The sequence below is a fragment of the Patagioenas fasciata genome, chromosome 14, assembly GCF_037038585.1.
Source record: "Patagioenas fasciata isolate bPatFas1 chromosome 14, bPatFas1.hap1, whole genome shotgun sequence".
Taxonomy (NCBI): domain Eukaryota; kingdom Metazoa; phylum Chordata; class Aves; order Columbiformes; family Columbidae; genus Patagioenas; species Patagioenas fasciata.
Window position 1 is genome coordinate 583676 of NC_092533.1, and position 18791 is coordinate 602466.

Below are 18791 nucleotides of genomic sequence, written 5' to 3' on the forward strand. Positions count from 1 at the left end.
GGCCGGGGCTGAGCTGCCGCGCTCGCTCCCTCCGCCCCTGCCGGGGGGCATAAACCGCACCGCCCGGGGCCGGGGCCGCCCGCAGCCTGCGCCCCGCAGCCCTGGCCAGCGCTGGAACCCCAGCCGCCGTCCCCTCGCCAGCCCGGCGCTCCGAGCGGCTCGGGGGGCGGAGGCGGCAGCCCCCCGGCAGCACACAAGATGGTGTCGGGCGGGGCGGCGGAAGCGGGGCCGGGCTGGCCCGGGGCGGGCCCGCCATGCGGCGACGGCGGCGGCGGTGCAGCGCGGTGCCGCGGTACGGGTGCCCCTTCGGGCAGCTGCTGGGCAGCCACCGCCGCAACGGAACCGGCCCGGCCGCCTCCCCGTCCCGGGGCAGCAGCGCTCTGCTCCGCCCCGGCTCCGGCCTCCACCGCCGGCTCTGCCCCGGCCCCTCTTCAGCCTCTCCGGTCCCGCTTGCGCGGCACTGCGGGGCAAACGCTCAATCCGGTGTGCGGGAGGGAAAACCGGCGCGGGTGGCGGGCGGGTGCGGGCCCTTCCCGCAGCACAAGCCCGGCTGTCCCCTCCATCGGGACGCTCTGTTTTGTGCCTGCGTTGCTGTGCCCAAGGCGCTGGTTCTGCGCGGGTTCCGTACGAGGCTCTGCCCAGCTGGGGCTCCCCGGGCGGGCAGCGCCGGGGCCGTGGTGGGAAGCGGGTGGACGTTCCTGGGCAGGAACAGCCGAACTGCTGCCTGCGGCGCGTGGGGGATAACTTTGGGTGGAAGAGACCCTCAGGATCATCGAGTCCACCCATAATCCAAGCTGTCCCTGCCCCATGTCCTGAGAACCTCATCTCTGTCCAGCCCTCCAGGGATGGTGACTCCAGCACTGCCCTGGGCAGCCTGTTCCAATGCCCCACAGCCCTTTGGGGAAGAAATTGTTCCCCAGATCCAACCTCAACCTCCCCTGGTGCAACTTGAGGCCATTTCCTCTGCTCCTGTCACTTGGTACCTGGGAGAAGAGACCGACACCGAGACATGTGAGAGGGGTTTTGACGCGGTAACCAAAGGCTCCAGGTCCTGCTCTGCCCACGGGCGCCGTGTGCTGGGCCGGGGCGATGGGGCCGCGGTGTGCGCGGCCAGGACAGCTGAGCCGACACTGCAGGGACGCGGCTGCTGGTGGGAGCTGCTCGGTGGAAGTGAATTCTGGTTTTCTGTCCCTGCAGAACGCTGACCCCGGTGTCACTGCTCGGTGTGCTGCAGCCTTTGGCCTAAGAGTGCAAAAATCATTAGCCTTTTAAGCAGGCTTCAGGATGAAAGCGCTGTGCAGTGGCAGAAGGCCGTGTTAATGGCAGGTAAGCAGCGTTGCCGTGTTGCATATGCTCCTAGCAAAACAGCATCCTGCTAAATGTTCCTTGTGAGCACTGTTGTCTTTCGGACCCAAGCACCAAGCTGAGCACAAAACCTGTCCTTTTTGTTGGTGCTTTCCTTTGGACAGAAATAGGGATGAATTCTAATCTTTACTACAAGCTGTTGCTGGGCTTTTGCCCTCTAGCTGTGACTGTGTTTTTTGAACACCAAGGTGAGGAATAAAGCAGGTTCCATTGAATTTGTTGTGGCTGTGTGTGATAAAACGCTAACGATAGACGCGAGCAGCTGCACAGCACAGGGCATTTCCCTGGCACAGACCCGCTGGTTTGTGAATGTTCTCAGCAGGACAAGATGTTTAAACAAATGTTGGCTCTGGGCTAAACTTCTTCCTCGATACAACCCACTGGGAACGTCAGGGTGGGTCGTTTTGTCTCAGCCAGCGCTCTGTGTCTGGTTTGCAGAGGCAGTGCAGGGGGAGCCGGCTGCGCCCCGTGTGCCGCGGTGCCGGATGCACGGGGTGCATCGTGCTGAGGAACCTCTTAGAAATCGTCAGTCCTTAAAAACGGGATTGGCTTTATGGGTTAGAGTAGGAGTGGAAGATGCTGTGTTGCACTTCTACCAAGAAATAACAAGTTTTTCCTGTTTGCTCAAAGCCAGTAAAGATGACGCAGGCTTGCTGGAGTCACCAGACTTCCGCACGGGTCTCCATGGGGTCGGTGTCTCGTTTCCAGGGCCCATCTCATGAGGAAATGGCTGATCAGACACACGAGTCTCTGAAAGATGTGGTGGAGTGTGCTTGTTTCAATTGCCTGCGTTTTTCTGGTGTTCGGCTCGGCACGACAGGGTTTGGGTCCCTGCAGTGCTGTCACGCCCTGTCCTGGAAACCAAACCGTCATGTATGTGCAATCCTTTTGCAAAGGCAAACCCAGCATTTCCTCACAAGCTGAAGTGCCAGAACCTTGAACAGTAAATGCGGGCAAAGACGCTTAGTCTGGAGAGTCTGGAGTCCGTTTCTCTTCTGTTTCTGTTAGCTGGCTGCAGCTGCTCTTTCTTGTTCTTTGTTTTTTTCCCCAGGATTGGATTGTGCAAAGAAGCATTTAAGGTTTTCTTTTTTTTTAAAAAAAAAAACAAGGCAAAAAAGCAAACACTTTTCTCTCCCCCTGGTGCCGAAACGCTGAGGAGTCCCTGGCAGGCGTGGGCAGCCAGATCTGTCCGCGTGGACTGGAGTGCCACACCATGGATAACGCGGGATGTGCTCCGAACTGCGTCTGAAGCTGCCCGGCCGGGGAGAGGGGAGGCGGGCACCGTCCGGCCGGGGAGAGGGGAGGCGGGCACCGTCCGGCCGGGGAGAGGGGAGGCGGGCACCGTCCGGCTGGGGAGAGGGGAGGCGGGCACCGTCCGGCCGGGGAGAGGGGAGGCGGGCACCGTCCGGCCGGGGAGAGGGGAGGCGGGCACCGTCCGGCCGGGGAGAGGGGAGGCGGGCACCGTCCGGCTGGGGAGAGGGGAGGCGGGCACCGTCCGGCTGGGGAGAGGGGAGGCGGGCACCGTCCGGCTGGGGAGAGGGGAGGCGGGCACCGTCCGGCCGGGGAGAGGGGAGGCGGGCACCGTCCGGCTGGGGAGAGGGGAGGCGGGCACCGTCCGGGTTGGGAGAGGGAGGGCAGGCACCGTCTGTGGGCTCTCCGGAGCGTTGGGCAGTGAGAGGTGAGAGGAGAAGCAGCGTTAGGGCTTTTCATTGTGGAACATGAGCAGCTGAGTGGAAATGCAAGTGGGAGTTGTGTTCTCGGTGTGACTCGAGCAGGACGGGTGGAGGTGAGTTGTGAAGCTAATTGTGACAGCTGGAAGCGCAGAGCAGGAGGGTTAAAATAGTCCTGATTTCCGTGTGGCAGCAAGGTCCATCGCGTGCTTTTAGCTGAGAATTTGATATGATTGAAAAATAATTGCCATAGTTACCCATAAACGCCACAGTTGAAGTTGACTTCAGGGCTCCTGTTCTTTCCGTTGTGACTCTGTGCTGAACCTTTGAACGTCGCTGTGCGGCAGAACGGGGTGGGAAGGTGTGACCAGGGGGCTCGGAGGAGACCCCAGCCAGAGCAGTCGGGTTTGTGCCAAGACACCCCCTGGCTCACAGGGATCCTACGTATCGGCTCAACTGGAGCAGGGGAGAGCCGGGGGTGTGCAGGGGAGAGCCGGGGGGTGCAGGGGAGAGCTGGGGGTGTGCAGGGCAGAGCTGGGGCTGCGGGAGAGCCGGGGGGTGCAGGGGAGAGCTGGGGCTCCGGGATAGCTGGGGGTGCGGGGATAGCTGTGGGTGCGGGGCTGGTCCCAGGGATGCACTCGGCTGCGTCTCTGCTGGGCTGGCCTTGGGGTAGTGCAGGTGTCGTTTGAAGCTGAGCCCGTGAACTGTAAATCAAATGTTTAATTCAAGTATGATGAATTTATTTGTATTTGAAATAAGTGTAGCTGTGTGTGAAAGGCGCTTGTATTTATCGATCTTTATCACAGCAAGTAATCTCTGCAGCGGGTTCGCTAGACTTTTTTAAAATTGATGTTTATTCATTACCACCACCTTTCCAAACCAATAACAACGTGGAGGAATCTGGAATGGTTTAGCTGATTTTGCAGTGTCACTCCTTCATTGCCTTGCAGTTACAAAGGAAAGAATCAGAATATTTATGAATTTAAGTGTTATTATTTTCTGCAAGTCTTTGAAGCTGTCGTTTTGATTTATGTGGGCCGCATTTGATCTTGCATGTAAAACCAGCCCTTCGTTGCTTTGAGATATTTCGTTTATACACAATCATTCTGTGTAACCTGCAGTGATTTCCCTGCTGCTGCACGCAGGGGCTTCCAGAGGCCTTCTCCTTCCCTCAGAGAAACGTTCCTGTGCTTCCAACTGCTGCTTTTGATAAATGGTCCTACACATTCCCGACAGGAAAGGTGTGCGGGCTCTTAATTCCCTGGGCTCAGAATAATGACTAGTGCAATCCATTCTGCCTGTTGTTATTTGTAGGAAACAATCAATACGTTTGCAGGAAGGCCGAGTGGAGCGCAGGAATTCTCTGTCCAGTGTTAATGGTCGGGTGTTTGCCGGGGAGAAGGGAGCAGCTCGGCTCTGTGCGGCGCGGTGGGGCTGAGCCCTGCCCGGTGCCGCTGCCGGGGGTCGCGGTGCTGGGAGCTGTTTGCCGGTGCTGCGCTCCTGCAGAACGGGCTCTGCCGCCGCTGAACACTCGCGACCGGCAGCCAGGCCAGAAGAAGTCACGTCAAAGCTCTGGAGAGCTGCAGGGCAACGTCAGCTTGGTGGCTTCTGCTGCCGCTGGTTTGTTTGGGGTCCTCTTGGCGTGGTGGAGGAGAAATGTCTTCAAAATAAGAAAACCAGTCTGGAAAGAAATTTACTTCAGGAGCTCATTGAAACTATTTACCTTTTGGTTTTAGAAGCACACATGCTTCATCTAGATACCTGTTTCATTTTCATACAAGTTCAGCACTTCCCTGGGGGCAGTCTGAGAGGTGGGAAATGTGTGGCCGAGGTCTGGGAAGGGTTGAACCAAAGCAATGTGGGAGGCTGGACCTGAGCAGGGCGAGGGGTGAGACTTGTGCTCTGCTCTGCCCGGTGGGACGGGCAGCGCACCCCGCTGTGCCCGTCCCGGCTGTGCCCGTCCCGGCTGTGCCCGTCCCGACTGTGCCTGTCCTGGCTGTCTCCATCCCGGCTGTGCCCGTCTCGGCTGTGCCTGTCCCGGCTGTGCCTGTCATGGCTGTGCCCGTCCCAGCTGTGCCTGTCCCGGCTGTGCCCATCCCAGCTCTGCCTGTCCTGGCTGTCTCCGTCCCAGCTGTGCCCGTCCTGGCTGTGCCAGTGCCGAGGCCGGTGCTGCAGCTTTGCCGACTGGACCACAAGATGGCATTCCCTCCTTGCCGGGTGCTTTGGGTGCTTGGGGTTGTGGCTGCTGCCCAGGCGGCTCTGCGGTTGGTGCTCCCGGCCCTGGCCCCGGCCGCCGTGCCCGCAGCTCTGCCCGCCGTCCCCCGCAGCTCTGCCCGCCGTCCCCCGCAGCTCTGCCCGCCGTGCCCGCAGCTCTGCCCGCCGTCCCCCGCAGCTCTGCCCGCCGTGCCCGCAGCTCTGCCCGCCGTGCCCGCAGGTCTGCCCGCCGTCCCTCGCAGCTCTGCCCGCCGTCCCTCGCAGCCCGAGCTCCCTGCCACCCCTGCTCGCACCGCGATTGTGCCGGTGCGGGCTGGGGGACGGAGCTGTGCCGGGGAGCTCCGGGGGCGGATGGGTCCGCAGCCCCCGTGTCGGCTCCCCGAGCCCTCTCTCTGCAGCAGTCGTGTTCTCGGGAGCGCTGCGCGTGGGAGCTGCGACGCGGGCACCGCTGCGGGTCAGCAGTGCAGCCGTAGCCACCTCTGTTCAGGCAGTGCCAGAGTCTGGAAGCCCTGGCTGTGTCCTGTGGCCCAGCACAGGGCGTTGGGATGAGAGCGCTGGAGCGCGGGTCCGGTGTGACCCGTGGAGGGGACGGCAGCGCCTGCCCCGTGCCCTGCTGGGCGGCAGAGCTGACCGGGGCCATCAGCGTGTGCTCCCGGCAAGGGGAACCCTGGAGCCCGGCTGGTGGGGCCCTGCAGCGGGGTGGGTGCTGTTTCGGGGTGCTGGGGCCGGGGGGGCTGCTCAGCCCCATCCAGCCCCAGAGCTGCGCTGCTGCTGGTCCCGGGGAGGCTGTGCCCAAACACAGCCAGTACAGCTGCTTGTATGCTCCTAATGTTAGGTCTTTGTGCTGTGTAGGAAATGGAGCCTATTTCTGTTTAAATACTGGGGTAATAGAGCCTGCTATTTAGTGAAAGATTTATGTAAATGGCTCTTTGTTTCACACAATTGGGCCTTACAGAGTGTAAGTTACATCGATAATGTAATTATACCACTACTGCCATTTCAAAGCAGCACGTTGTGGAGAAGCCTCCAATTTCTGTAAAGAACGGGATTTTAAAACCTTGCCCTTTTAAAATCAGCTTTTATTCTGCAGCAAGAAAACTGTTGGAGCTGGTTTTATAGAACAGCCGGTTCTGGAGTCATCAGCCTTTTTAGCTGAGAACCCAAGACTTTCTATCAGGACTTTGGAGCACCTGTTACTGCACATGGTAATTGCATTGCCTGCACCAGGTCAGCCTTAAAATGCGATTTCCCTACCTTTCCTAAAGCTTTGTATTTTGTATAGTAATCTTTATCTGGTGACCAGTGTTCCTTCAGTCTGGCATTGTATTAGCGTGGAGGGTACTCTATCATTTGAGTTCAGTAAGTTATCTTGCGCTTTAAATTTTAAAGTTCATTATTCCCATGAATGTTGATGGATTTTTGCAAGGGCGAGTAAGGCCCTGGGAGCTGTCTCTGTCTCATTTCTAGCCAGAGGAGATGTGTAAGTTCCAAAACAGCCTTTGTGCTGCTCCTGTGCCGTGTGCCGGGGCGGCGTCCGAGCGCGGCGTGAGCTGTGGGGCTGCGGCAGGCAGAGCTGGGCTGGCACGGTGCGATCGCAGCCTCGGCGGGGTCACTGGCACCGCTGCCACCTCCCGGCGGGTGCCGCTGCCTCTGGGGACGCGGCGGGTGCCGGTGCAGCTGCAGGAGCCTGCGCCCTTGGTCCTGCCGCCCTGGCCAGGCAGGTCCGGGGTGGCCGGTGTGCCGGTGCTCGCCGCTGCCTCCTCTGCAGGAGGCGATGGGACCCAACAGATGCCGGTGGCAAAACAGGCGTGAAGTTACAGCTGCACGTAGGGTGCGTACGGTGACATTTACGTTTGAATATATGAAGGGATTATGCAAAGAGCAAAGCAGCAGCAGCATGCGATTGCACTGTGGAGAAATAAGAAAACACCCAGTGAGGAAACTCAAGTGATCATGATTAGTAGGAAAATTGTACATTATGCCCCTAAAGAGAGGACAACATGACCAGAGTGACAGTAACCCGAGTACAGATAGAAATTTGTCTTTCTTCCCTGCTGGGCGCTGCTGGGCAGGTGTCACTGGCAACCTCCCCGAACTTCAGGGCACCAGAAGTGTGAAGAGAATGGGAAGATTCTGTGCTTCCCTCAGCACCGTTGGTTTCATCAGCTTTAACGTGGCGTTGTTGAGGACGTTGGTTGATGAAAGCGGAGAGCTGCGCCTGGCTGAGCCCTGCAGCGGCGCTGCCGTCGCCTTCCCCGCGGCGACCGGTCCGTGTCGCAGCGCAGGGGGCTCTGCGGGGCTGCTGCGGGTGTTCCGGGGTGCGGGACAGCCCTGGCGCCCCAGCCGAGCCCGGGCAGGGTGCCGACAGCTGTGGAGAGCTGCGGCGCAGGGCGTGATGCCGTGGGAATCGGGATATTCCTGCTCCGGTGGGGTGAGGCTACACCCGGCCGTGCTGACCCCAGCCCAGCCGCTCCGTGCACCCGATGCTGTGTGACACCGAACGCAAATCCCGCCCCGCGGGACCGTGGCTTAGCCGTTCAGCAGAACCCCGTCCGCAGGGTGCGGGTCAGGTCACCCCGTTTGGGATTGGCAGTGACGTCCTTTATTATTTTCAGCTAGAGAACCGCCAGCCAGGATGGGGAGACAGGGACCGTCCTGGTGCTGTTGAAGTGGTGCTTGCTTGGACCCGACCAGGCCATTAAACCACGGTGTAGTTCTTCCTCTCAATGTCAGGTGGTTATTTTGTCCTAAATAAATGTGAATGCAGTGATGCCAACTGCTGCACGTTCTTGCAAAGTGAATTATTGTGGGTGCTGCCAAGCAGAGCACGAGTGCCTGGAAAGATCCAGTAGCAAACAGACATTACCGTAAATAAATGATAAACCACCGAGAAAGGCGTGACGAGGCGTATCTGCATATTCAGAGGCCAGAAAGCGCCGGTGTTCTCCTCGTGGCTGAACTCCTCCGTGGCAGGTTTTACGTGGTTTCCTGGTGTAATTGCGGTTACAGGCGGCATCTCCGGTGGTGTCTGCACCCCGGCAGCGGGGATGGGAGTTTGAAAGATCTCCTGTGCAGCAGCTCCTCTGCTGAACAGCCGTGCGCTGCATGTAACTTCTGATTTAGTTTTGGAAGCAATGCAGGGTTTGGAAGCTCCCTCTGACACTATCTGAACAAGAATACCACTAGACTTTTTATACTAAAGACACTTTAATTAAGCTCCCATCATGAAGACAATTAGACCAAATTTGCCATACTTAACTAGTCAATAATTTAGTAGTTGGATCTCATTAATAGACTTCTCCCTGTGATTGTTGCAGTGATGCGGCAATTGCCAGCTGTGTGCTATGGAAATCAATCAGAGATCAATATTTTCCTTGAGCCTCCCGTTTTTGTCTCCTGCAGGGGTGAAATGCACAGATGAACAGGAGCTTGGCCGTGGGTCCTGCGGCGCGCGCCGCGGCGGGGGGCTCTGCGCCCGGGGTCGCCGCTGCAGGCCCGCGGCTCAGCACGGGTGTGCCGGATGAGTCCCTTACTCTCCAACACTGCCTTTCTAACGCAGGGTTTGCGCTGCGTGTTTCCTAAGGAGGCGGAGCAGTGGAACGCTGGTTTGTTCCTGTTCCTCAGGACAGACCTCACGCGACAGGGCAGAACAGCGCGTACGGGGCAGGTTTGCTCAGCGGTCTGTTGGAAGCCTTTGCTCAGGGAGGTGTGAGGAAGGTAAGTTTGTTTATTGCTTGAATTTCTTCTCTGAATTATATTCTAATTCTTTTTCAAATCGCCAGATCGTCTGGGCTCAAAATTAAGTTGGTGTTTTAAGCCTGGGTTCTGTACGTCTTGTAATTGTTGAAAAAACATGTGACCTTTTCTTTGTCTACAGAGACTAAGCTGAACAAAATGGATTTAGTTTTATTATAGTAACAGTTTTATTTCAAATACATTTTAAACCACGGCATGTATGACTGTATCAGTTTCTGGAATTCATCCTTATTCCTGATTTCCCCCAGGCATTCAAACAGTTCTTCTTCCTAATGCCTCATTGTACCAGCTAATACCGTAGTAATAATTTGCCGTTCTATAGCACTTTTACTCGGAAATAGTCAAAAGTAGTCAACGTGAATTTGCATCATGTCACACGTTTGTCTCCAGGAGCGTGGGGTGTTTTGGCAGCTTGATGCATTCGCAGTAGCCACAGTCGCTGTCCCCGCAGCGGCTCCGAGTGCTGCAATAGCTCCGGCTTTCCATGGGAGTTATGGCAGAGGGTAACAGCCCTTCAGTGATCCAGCTACCCGGCCATCCAGCAGTGCGGTGATCCAGTGATGTGGTGATCCAGCTACCCGGCCATCCAGCAGTGCGGTGATCCAGTGATGTGGTGATCCAGCTACCCGGCCATCCAGCAGTGCGGTGATCCAGTGATCCGGCGATCCAGCTACACGGCCATCCAGCAGTGTGGTGATCCAGTGATGTGGTGATCCAGCTACCCGGCCATCCAGCAGTGCGGTGATCCAGTGATGTGGTGATCCAGCTACACGGCCATCCAGCAGTGCGGTGATCCAGTGATGTGGTGATCCAGCTACACGGCCATCCAGCAATGCGGTTATCCAGTGATGTGGTGATCCAGCTACCCGGCCATCCAGCAATGCGGTGATCCAGTGATCCGGCGATCCAGCTACCTGGCCATCCAGCAATGTGGTGATCCAATGATCCGGTGATCCAGCTACCTGGCCATCCAGCAATGCGGTGATCCAATGATCCGGTGATCCAGCTACCTGGCCATCCAGCAATGTGGTGATCCAATGATCCGGTGATCCAGCTACCTGGCCATCCAGCAATGCGGTGATCCGGTGATCCAGCTACCTGTCTGTCCAGCAATCTGGTGATCCGGTGATCCAGCCATGTGGCAGATCTTGTTTCGGATGGGTGACAGCGTACGTATGTGCCTGAAAAGAAGGCCTTGTCCCAGGTGCTTGACTTGAATATATAAGGAGACGGAAATGAATGCTCATGATGTAGTGTTTGTTAAATGATGGAGCCGAGCTCAAATAACAACTATTTAACTGAAAAATGTTTTGTCATGTTTACAACAAGAACTAAAGGTGGTAGGTGCTCGTTTCAGGACAGCAGAACACCTCTGCGGGTCTGTTCGAGGGCTGCCCCGCTGCTGTGCTGGTGCAGACGGGGTGTGCGCTGTGCTGGTGCAGATGAGGTGTGCGCTGTGCTGGTGCAGATGGGGTGTGCGCTGTGCTGGTGCAGACGGGGTGTGCGCTGTGCTGGTGCAGACGAGGTGTGCGCTGTGCTGGTGCAGACGGGGTGTGCGCTGTGCTGGTGCAGACGGGGTGTGCGCTGTGCTGGTGCAGACGAGGTGTGCGCTGTGCTGGTGCAGACGGGGTGTGCGCTGTGCTGGTGCAGATGGGGTGTGCGCTGTGCTGGTGCAGATGAGGTGTGCGCTGTGCTGGTGCAGATGGGGTGTGCGCTGTGCTGGTGCAGATGAGGTGTGCGCTGTGCTGGTGCAGACGGGGTGTGCGCTGTGCTGGTGCAGACGGGGTGTGCGCTGTGCTGGTGCAGACGAGGTGTGCGCTGTGCTGGTGCAGACGGGGTGTGCGCTGTGCTGGTGCAGACGGGGTGTGCGCTGTGCTGGTGCAGACGAGGTGTGCGCTGTGCTGGTGCAGACGGGGTGTGCGCTGTGCTGGTGCAGACGAGGTGTGCGCTGTGCTGGTGCAGACGGGGTGTGCGCTGTGCTGGTGCAGATGAGGTGTGCGCTGTGCTGGTGCAGATGAGGTGTGCGCTGTGCTGGTGCAGATGGGGTGTGCGCTGTGCAGGTGCAGACGGGGTGTGCGCTGTGCAGGTGCAGACGGGGTGTGCGCTGTGCTGGTGCAGACGGGGTGTGCGCTGTGCTGGTGCAGACGAGGTGTGCGCTGTGCTGGTGCAGATGGGGTGTGCGCTGTGCTGGTGCAGATGGGGTGTGCGCTGTGCTGGTGCAGATGGGGTGTGCGCTGTGCTGGTGCAGACGGGGTGTGCGCTGTGCTGGTGCAGACGGGGTGTGCGCTGTGCTGGTGCAGACGGGGTGAGCGCTGTGCTGGTGCAGACGGGGTGTGCGCTGTGCTGGTGCAGACGGGGTGTGCGCTGTGCTGGTGCAGATGAGGTGTGCGCTGTGCTGGTGCAGATGAGGTGTGCGCTGTGCTGGTGCAGATGGGGTGTGCGCTGTGCTGGTGCAGACGGGGTGTGCGCTGTGCTGGTGCAGATGGGGTGTGCGCTGTGCTGGTGCAGACGGGGTGTGCGCTGTGCTGGTGCAGACGGGGTGTGCGCTGTGCTGGTGCAGACGGGGTGTGCGCTGTGCTGGTGCAGACGGGGTGTGCGCTGTGCTGGTGCAGACGGGGTGTGCGCTGTGCTGGTGCAGACGGGGTGTGCGCTGTGCTGGTGCAGACGGGGTGTGCGCTGTGCTGGTGCAGATGAGGTGTGCGCTGTGCTGGTGCAGATGAGGTGTGCGCTGCAGAACGTGTTGCACCAGCCCGTTCCCACGGCCGGTTCTGCTCTCCGTGGGGCACTTCGCATTGAACCTGTGGGTGTTGGCAGAGACGCGAGTGCAGTGCGGTCCTGGTGCGTCCTCCCTGTCCCAGCAGCGGGGCAGCCGCGCTGGCTCCTGGCAGATGTTTTGGGTACAGACGACTCCCCAGCCGTCATTTCGTGTCGGGTCGCCCCGCTGTGGGTCCCTGTCCCCTCTGGCTGCAGTGACAAAGTGGCCCCGGCCAGCGGTGCCACCCGCAGCAGTTGTGCCCTGGGGACCCGCCGGGCTCCGTCCGGGGCGCTGGGGCGCAGCCCTGCCGGGACGGGTCTCTGCTGTGACAAATAACCCCGTTTGTGCCTTGTCCTTGGAGAAGCTTTTAAGCCGGAGCTGTCGCGGTGCAGTTTGACGGGCGGGCGCTGTTTGTTCTGCATTTCGAGTGCATCAATGCACTCCAAGCAGTGTAAATTTAGCTCCTTTAAGCCTGGTCTCCTGGGGCTGAGATTTAAGTGTTTGAACTTTAGTTGAAAGGAATATATTGATTAGGCTTTGATTCGGTCGTTCCTTGCTGAAAAGATGAAGGGTAATGACTTGTACCTGCCCTTTCGTGTTGTTATTCATTTAATGGATTCCCGTCTCACTCCCCTTTCTTCCCCAACACCATTTCACCTCGGAGTCTGCAGCGCTATGAGGAGAAATGGAAGGAAAAGCAGTTGTCACACTGTGAACATAATTGATTCAATAAGTAACATTTTTAAATTCCCAAGGCAAACCTCCGAGTCTCCACTTATGTCAATTAGTGCTTCGTTCTGTAAACAGTGGCACGTCTAATTTAGACGGATAGACTCAGGTAGTCAGCTTATTGCCTTCTACGAAGAATGGTCATGGAAGATGGACTCTTCTTCATAGATGATAGAAAATATCTTGTCCACTTTTTTGCAGAGATGTGAAAAGAAAACCTCTTGACCTGTTTTAAAGTTAATTGTCTTTTTTACCGCCTCTCCTGGTGACTCAAGCTGGGAAATCCTTTTTCTTTTCTCTTGACAAACAGAACGCCCAGGGTGAGCCCCACGCAGCTCCAGCGCGCTCAGGCGCACGGTGCGACCGGGGTGGGCAGGTTCTTACGTGTCCCATAGGCAGAGCCCCGAGGCGGGATGAGGGGCTGCTCCAGGTTTTCCGAGCTGGAGTGAGTGGGGTTCGCTGCTGGTGGCAGATCCCGCTCCCTGCGCCCTGCCTGCGGGGTCGGCCGCACTGAGCCCCCGCGGGACCAGGAGGTGTTTGGTTAAGGCCTCAGCGGTGTGCTGTGGGCACCCCTTCTAGTTATGAAATACATTGTGTGTAAAACTGCTATTTGTTTGTGTGTTGTTTTTTACCCAGGGTATTAAAGCGGCGGAGAAGTGCAGGAGCAGTGCTGGCGATCGTGCTCTCGCTGAGCAGCTGTCAGGGCAGCGTCCGTCTGCGGGTAGCAAAGCTGTCCGGGGTTTGTGATACCTACCGCACACTGTGCTCCGTGCTGTTCTACAAATCACGGGATCATCACGTACCGGTTGGAAGGGACCACAAGCATCATCTGGTTCAGCCTTTCTTAGCAAAGCCGCGGAAATGTGGTTTTCTGCCCGTTACAAATAGCGTGCAACCTTTGTGGAATTTTCAAGAACAATAACGACCTGGCGCAGCGTTAGGCTTGCTGCTGCTCCAGGGGCTCTGAATAGCTCGCTGACTGAGACAGCTGCTGTGCCCGTACCTCTTCCTCCGCTCTGTTAATGTATCACGGCTGCGATAGTCCCAGTAAAACGAGGTGTTGGTTCTGCCTAAGGATTTGACTCCAGATGAGTATCTTCAGGGCTTATCTGTGCAGGGAGCATTTGCTCAACTCTTGAATTTGTTTCAGAACAAGAGCAAATAGCTATTGATTACCTCCCAGTAAATGTTCTTCTAAACCCGAATTTCTCTGCTTTTGCAGGAGAAGAGGTGTTTGCATGGTTTCCTCGGAGCCACACGCCTTCATTGCCACCGGAATCCCACAGCTCTTGTCTGGACTTCACCGGGGCCGTTTTATTGAGGACACATTGAATGTGCACAGCTGGAAGGAAGTAAGGCCACAGACTGCAAATCTTTCACAAAAGATGAAGGAATTGTGCTACTTAAGGGAATGTGGATTGTGAAAATCACGGAGGAACGTGTGTAAGCTTGGAGCAGCACCTTCCTGGAACTGGTGCTATAATCTCTAGGGAAAGCAGAGCCCGCGGCGTGTCGGGCAGAGCCGGGTCCGTCAGCCCGTCTGGGGCTGCGCCGGCCGTGCCGGGGCCCGTGGCCCAGCCTGCGGGACTCAGCCGCACGCGCCCCTCGGTGCCGCTGCTGCGGGTGCGCGGTTCTTTCACAACGTGTTTCTCTTGTGTTGCTTCTGAGTAGGAGAAGAAACCCGGAGGGGAATTGACCGAGTGCAAGTGAAGTTCCTGGCAAAGGGCATCTCGTACGTGTCTCTGCCTTTGGCCACAACCTGCGTCAGGATAGTTCTGTTTTAAACTTTCCATTCAGGTAAGCGCAGGCCAGCTCTGATACCCTTCCTGAGTTCGGGTAATACCAGACATGACAAATAACCCCATTCCGTGTGGAGCTTTGAGCTGCTTATTTGATTACCCTAAAGCCAAATGATCGGCGTCGCAGCTTCCGGGCGCGTTGTGTGTTCTGGAATGTGACGCCGGCTCCGGGTGGGCTCCTCCTTAGGCTGCGCCCGAGCGCCGTGGTCCTGCGGGGTCAGGAGCTCATGGTCTCCGCTCTCCGGTTCGGAAGCTGAAGGAGTGTTGTGTGCAACAACCGCTATTTCGGTTGTTAGCTGATGGTTGTGAATTTGGCTGCTGATTGCTGAACAGTAAACATTTGTGAAATGCAATGGCCAAGATTAAATACACCCGTTAGCATATTCACTTTTATTGGGTCGCTGCTTTGTGCACCTGAGGAAATGATCGAAGTACTTCTGTTTAGACTGCTATGTGCAATTTTTGGACTTTTTATTCTTGCATCACTCTGGGTTTTGGAATTAGGATAAGGAAGCGTCTGTGTTCCCCCTGCGCCCCAGGACCCGCAGGGCGGCCGGCCGGCGGCGCCGCGGTGGCGTTGGGCTCGGTGACCGAGCGTGGGGCCGGAGCTCCGCTCCCCGGCCTGGCCAGCGGGAGCTCCACGTACGCAGATTGATTCATTCACGAGAGTTTTGCTGTGATCTGTCCCCACCGTTGGAAGACTCTTTGTTCCCAGCTTTCAGGCATGTGTTATTTTCTGCTGTGTTTGTTTTTTGTTTTGTGAATTCTGTTTCATGTTTGTCTCACTAATGAGACAAACATTTCAGTAAGAGTGGCAAGATTTAGAGCACTTATCTCGTTTAATATTAACCAGTTGCCTTATACGGAGTGAGAACGGGGCCTCTGGGAGAACGGTGCTTCTGGTTCCCGGTGCGGCTGCAGCGCCGGCTCAGGGAGGGATGGGGACAGTGCCACATGGAGCCCCCAACCGCGGCGCTGGCACCGTGTGCTGCTGCAGCCGGAGGTGCTGGGACAGCAGGGCTGGGGCACCAGTGACCCCAGCACAGCCCAGAGCCTCCCGGTGACCCTGGCACAGCCCAGAGCCTCCCAGTGACTCCAGCACAGCCCAGTGACCCCAGCACATCCCAGAGCCTCCCAGTGACCCCAGCACAGCCCAGTGACCCCAGCACATCCCAGAGCCTCCCAGTGACCCCAGCACAGCCCAGTGACCCCAGCACATCCCAGAGCCTCCCAGTGACCCCAGCACTGCCCAGAGCTGCCCGGTTTGGGTGGCCCATCCCGTGTCCCCACACAGGGGGCACCTGTGTGTCCCCCGTGTCCCCTGGCCGCTCCGCTCGTCCCTTCAGCTCGGGGACACGGGCGTGGGTGGGCGCTCACGTGTGGTCACGCACCTGGCTTTGGTCTTTTCAATTCCATGCTCATTTGCTGTTTCTCAGTATCTCGCCTCGTGGTTGGTGATGCAGTCAAATCCTGTTGCTGAATTTGACTGACGCTTTGTTGGTTTTGTCTCTTTTTTCAGTGAATGAACCACTCACCTTAGGTGCTCACTGGAAACCTGGTTTGGCCGAGAGCCGAAAGTGGCTGGCAGTGCAGGAGAGCAGGCGCAGACAGGAGGCGGCCAAAGCAGGACCGATCGCTGGACCGATCACAGGACCGATCGCTGGACCGATCGCAGGACCGATCACAGGACCGATCGCTGGACCGATCGCTGGACCGATTGCTGGACCGATCGCTGGACCGATTGCTGGACCGATCGCTGGACCGATCGCTGGACCGATCGCTGGACCGATTGCTGGACCGATCACTGGACCGATCGCTGGACCGATTGCAGGACCGATTGCAGGACCGATCGCTGGACCGATCGCTGGACCGATCACAGGACCGAACGCTGGACCAATCGCTGGACCGATTGCAGGACCGATCGCTGGACCGATCGCTGGACCGATCGCTGGACCGAACACAGGACTGAACGCAGGACCGATCGCTGGACCGATCGCAGGACCAATCGCTGGACCGATCACAGGACCGATCACAGGACCAATCGCTGGACCGATCACAGGACCGATCGCAGGACCGAACGCAGGACCGATCACAGGACCGATCGCAGGACCGATCGCAGGACCGATTGCCGGACCGATCGCTGGACCGATCACAGGACCGATCGCAGGACCGATCGCAGGACCGAACGCAGGACCGGACCCAGTGGATGCCATTACACTTTGGTCTGCATTGGCTGAAGAAACCAAGTGCCCAGATAAGCGGGCTTGGCGGACTGGCACTGATCTTTTGTGCTTTTCAGAGTTGAGTTTTATAAGTGCTGAATACATGCTGGACAGTATTTTCCTTCTCAAAACAGTCCCATCGTATTTTCCTTCTCAAACCAGTCCCATTATATTTTTAAAGGCGGCGAAGAATACCTGTGCTTGGGTCCTTTCGCAGAGAAAGTAATTTGGCTTGCTCGCCGATCAGTTAGGAAGGGCTGGTGGCTGTCGGGAGGCAGGATGCGGCTCGGAGCATTGGAAAAACCGTCACATTTGCTGTGGCCTTGTAAACAGAAAGTGTTGTAAACGTTTCTGACATTTGAAGGGTCATCACTGCAATCTCGGGTCACTCACACTGTCTTTGGGGGAAGAGACAGTACGTTCGCACTGCTGCTTTTTTTATTGTTTAACTGCCGGGCGCCAGCCGCGTGGAATATGAATGGTTCAGGTGTCAGGAGGCTCAGCGCGGTGCAGGAGTTGGTTTTGTTCTTCGGGGTGCGGGCAGGGGTGCAGGCGGAGCTGCTGCGTCTGCCAGGACCAGCCCCGCTGCCCAGGACCAGCCCCGCTGCCCAGGACCAGCCCTGCTGCCCAGGACCAGCCCCACTGCCCAGGACCAGCCCCACTGCCCAGGACCAGCCCCGCTGCCCAGCTCGGGGCCACCGTGGCTCCGGGCTCCGTGCGCGAGAGGATGGGCCTGAACGGGGCTTTGTGGACACAGGGCTTTGTGGACACGGGGCTGGGGTTCAGCGTGGTATTTATGGACATGAAGCTTTCTAGGAAGACAGGTTGGGGTTTGGGGGGAGCGCAGTGTGTTGGAACCCAACCGGCGCTGCTGGGCTGCGGCTCTGGGGGGCCAGGAGCCTGTGGAGCATCCGCTCCTCATCCTCCTGCTCCTCTCCTCCTCCTGCTCCTCCTCGTCCTCCTCCTCCTCCCTGGGGATGCAGTTCCTTGTTGGGAAGCAGATGCTTGAGAGCATCTGTAAAGCTGCGGAGGATTTTGCAGGTACTTTTGCTTGGGCTCCTGTTTGTTTCGAACACGGGTCGGTCTCAGCCAGAGGAGCCGCCTGGACTCCCCTCCACCGTCTCGGGCTTCTGCAGGCGATGCAGAGAGGCCATTAAAGTGCCAGGTTTTATACACTTTTCCTGTTGGTACTGCTTGGGGAGACCTTGCAATCCAATTGCTCTGCCTTGATTGATTCGTTTTCATTATCAGCCCTGAATTATTTGCAGAGGTAAATGACAAGGCTTTATTTTCTCATAGTGCTTTATCTTTTTACAAAATGCATCCAACAAAGTTGCTAATGGAAAAGCTTTTAACCTCCCGAGGCGGAGGGTGATCCTGGTCCGCTCGGGCGCGCCTGTGACACGTGGGGCTGGCTAATGCCATGGGCTCAGCAGACCCCGCGGAGCCCCTGCCCCCCGGGTCAGCGGGAGATGGAACAGACAGCCCAAGGTGACTGCACAGCCGCGGGATAAAGTGCTTCAAACATGAAAGAGAACAGGAAGGACAGATCTGTTTGCCCGCTTCGGCAGCAGGGACGCTCAGCCCGCATGTCCTGGCTCCAGCGGGGGGTGTCGGGAGCCGGGGCAGCGGGGAGGATGGTGCTGGTTGTGCTCCATGGCACGATGAAAAACGAACAGATTCCCAGGCACGCAGGGGTAAATATCACTGCAGGGCGAGCTAAGTGAGTAATCGGGACTGGTCCCCCAGTGCAGTGTCCTCCTGTCCGTCATTCCCCCGTCCATCCGTCCCCCGCAGCTCTTGGTGCCGCACGGCCGCGGCATTGCTGATGGGAGAAAGAACACCTGGGTGTGTGGAAGGGAGGGGAGCCAGAGCAGCGCGAGTGCACGGAACTGATGGTTGCCAGGCCTCTGATTTATATATTAAAGAAAAAGGAAAGCCACAGATCTCATTTTCAGAGTCCTGCAAAATGCATTTCCTGTGTCCCCAGCTCTGGGCTTGGCAGCTGTCATGGCTGAGCAGAACATTGGGGACAATGGGCCGGACCCCCGGTACAGTGCTGGGCACGGTCCTGCTGTGGCTGGGCACGATCCCGCTGTGGCTGGGCATGATCCTGCTGCAGGGCCAGGCTGGGCACGGTCCCGCTGCGGCTGGGCATGATCCTGCTGTGGCTGGGCACGGTCCTGCTGCGGCTGGGCATGGTCCTGCTGCGAGGCCAGACTGAGCACAGTCCCGCTGCGGCTGAGCACGGTCCTGCTGCAGGGCCAGGCTGGGCTGGGGC

General features: G+C 57.9%; 1 long non-coding RNA gene across 2 annotated transcripts; it reads left to right on the forward strand.

Moving 5' to 3' along the window:
* The first annotated feature begins 266 nt into the window (after window positions 1–266).
* Window positions 267–15980, forward strand: LOC139829094 (uncharacterized). Of its 2 annotated transcripts, none has more exons than XR_011741340.1 (6): window positions 267–483; window positions 1198–1326; window positions 8809–8966; window positions 13126–13841; window positions 14161–14286; window positions 15808–15980. It is a non-coding gene; the product is annotated as an uncharacterized lncRNA (long non-coding RNA). The 2 variants fall into 2 exon arrangements; XR_011741341.1 differs by lacking the exon at window positions 267–483 and adding an exon at window positions 496–1011.
* Window positions 15981–18791: the final 2811 nt, after the last annotated feature.